We start from the raw sequence: 2,907 nt of genomic DNA, 5'->3' as shown, positions 1-2,907 counted from the left end.
GTTGTTGTTGCAGTTTGGCTGGAGCTGCGTTTGAATCCACCACCCTCTGTACATGGGGCCGGTGCCTCACTCACTGAGCCACAGGCGCCGCCTATGCCCAGCTATTTTCTTGTTGCAATTTGGCCAGGGCTGGGTTCGAACCTGCCACCCTCAGTATATGGGCCCAGTGCCCTACCCACTGAACCACAGGTGCAGCCCTGCTATGAAGATTCTTAAATGTTTATCTCGATGTACAACGTGCATGCACATAATGTAGGGTAGGAATACATGGGGTAGAAATGCTAGGCCTAGGCTATGCTCATCTTCTTTTTTTAATTACAAGTCCCCAACAGGGCTTTATTTTTTCTTTACAACATCCTGTTCTATGGCATCTTTGGCTCTTTTTGCCTGTGTGCCAGAGGTGGGCATTGGTGCAGGTTATATAAAGAGTGGCAAAATGCCTTGAAGTTCTCCTCAGTGATGACTCTGGCTCTCTCCTAGACATTCTGTATGGGCATGACTGGTCCCGTCAGCTGGGTGGCCAATTTGAGTTCTTCAGTCAAACTGACTTCTCTCTTGGGGGCTGATGGCTTCTTCGGGAAGAGGATGAACTTGAAGCTGTACTTCTTCAGTCACTGGACAGTGGCCTGTAGGGGTTCAATGAACTTGTTCTTGGATTCCCAGAAATACCATGGTCTAGGCCATCTTCTTGGGAATGCCAGCCATCCTCAACTCTTCCAAGTTAAAGCCCCTGCCAGCTCTTACTTTGGTGTGACATCTCACTGTGGGGCACCTTAATACGGGACAGATGGGTCCAGACACAGGGCATGGGGCATTACAGCATGCTTTTCATGCCTGCCCTTATGGCCATGTGCTTCTGCCAGTCCTTGTGGAAGTGGGGTTTCAGGATTATGCCATTCTGGTTTTTGTTTTTTTTTGAGCCAGAGTCTCACTTTGTTGCCCTCCATAGAGTGCCATGGCATCACAGCAACCTCAAACTCTTGGGCTTAAGCAATTCTCTTGCTTCAGCCTCCCAAAGGAACTGGGACTACAGGCACCTGCCACAATGCTTGGCTATTTCTTGGTTGTAGTTGTTATTGTTTGGCAGGCCCAGGCTGGGTTTGAACCTGCCAGCTCCAGTGTATGTGGCTGGCACCCTAGCCACTGAGCTACAGGCAGCTGAGCTGATCATGCCATTCTGGAGGGACACCACAGCTACTCATGGCTGTCTCATGCTATACAGGAGAATAGCCAAGTGGAAAGGGTCATCATCAACTTTATTAAATAATGCCAAATTTTTCCAAAGTGGTTGATAGTATGGCCTTGCTAATAAAATAGCTAACAGAAGGCTCAGCTCCCGTTGCACAGAGGTTACAGTGCCAGCCACATACGCTGGCAGGTTTGAACCCAGCCCAGACCAGCCAAGGCTGGCATGTTCGAACCCAGCCTGGGCCAGCCAAGCAACAATGACAACTGCAACAAAAAAGTAGCCGGGCATTGTGGTGGGTGCCTGTAGTCCCAGTTACTTGGGAGGCTGAGGCAAGAGAATTGCTTAAGCCCAAGAGTTTGAGGTTGCTGTGAGCTGTGACACCACAGCACTCTACTGAGGGAGACATAGTGAGATTCTGTCTCAAAAAAAATAGCTCAGGGAGGGAGGGTGATTGGTGGGGTCACCTCTATGGTTTATCTTACAAGGGTACAAGTGAAACTTTCTAAAAGCAGAGTATGAATGTCTTAACTCAATAACTAAGAGAATGACATGAAGGTTATGTTAACCAGTTTGATGAGAGTATTTCAAAATGTATATGGAAACAGCACACTGTACCCCATCATTGCATTAATGTACATAGTTATGCTATAAGAAATTTTAAAAAACCTAAACAAAATAGCTAACGGAGAAAGATAATCAAGCAGAAAGAAGAATACACTCACAGCACATAATTGTATCTTTGAAGAGAAACTCTGCAGCATGACTGCCCTTTTGGTTATTTGATCAAACACCTGGGACTCAAATCGTCTTTAACTTCTATTTCTAAGAGTTGGGTTCACAGAGCCCTAAGCAGACAACAGGGTGCAAGCTCCCCTCTTCCATTTCTGCCAGAACCGCATTTTAAGGCCTCTGATAAGACAGCTTCATAGAGAAGGAAAAAAAAAAAAAGAAAAAGAAAAACCAGCACAGCCCCTTTATAAACACTTTTGTTAATACAGACAATCCCCTGGTTACAAATGAGATAAGTTCTGTAGGTTTGTTCTTAAGTTGAATTTGTATGTAAGTTGGAACAGGTAAGTTGGAATAGGTACACTTACCTATTACCTGTAATAATCTCTATTTAACCACCGCACTCAACCCAGGGCGACAGTTTGAGACTAAGTGTGAGTTGTATGTCAGTTGGATGTTTGTAACTTGGGGACTTAGCTTCTGTTTGTAAGTGCAAATTGTACATAAGTCAGACTGCCTGTAACTTGTAACATTAATCCTTTATTTGCCCTTTATAATTTCCCATAAATATCCTGAGCCTCTTTTGCTTGGAGATTATACTTCTTCCTTTGTTTGTGAAGCAAAATAAACTTTCTTTCTTTTTTTTTTTTTGTAGAGACAGAGTCTCACTTTATCGCCCTTGGTAGAGTGATGTGGCATCACAGCTCACAGCAATCTCCAACTCCTGGGCTTGGGTGATTCTTTTACCTCAGCCTCCCAAGTAGCTGGGACTATAGGTGCCCACCATAACACCTGGCTATTTTTTTGTTGCAGTTTGGCCAGGGCTGGGTTTGAACCCGCCACCCTCAATATATGGGGCCCGTGGCCTGCTCACTGAGCCACAGGTGCCACCCCAATAAACTTTATTTCTTTAAAACTATTTTAATTGGCTCGGCGCCTGTGGTTCAAGTGGCTAAGGCACCAGCCACATACACCTAAGGTGGTGGGTT

The 2,907-nt window shown here is 45.4% G+C and overlaps 1 pseudogene; it reads right to left on the bottom strand.

Moving 5' to 3' along the window:
- Nucleotides 1-336: 336 nt before the first annotated feature.
- Nucleotides 337-2,907, bottom strand: part of LOC100951459 — a 26,818-nt pseudogene continuing 24,247 nt past the window's right edge.

Source organism: Otolemur garnettii, unplaced genomic scaffold, assembly GCF_000181295.1.
Source record: "Otolemur garnettii isolate 467f Iridium unplaced genomic scaffold, OtoGar3 scaffold00051, whole genome shotgun sequence".
Taxonomy (NCBI): domain Eukaryota; kingdom Metazoa; phylum Chordata; class Mammalia; order Primates; family Galagidae; genus Otolemur; species Otolemur garnettii.
Note: the sequence above shows the minus strand (reverse complement) of the source record. Positions and strands in the feature narration are given on the sequence as shown.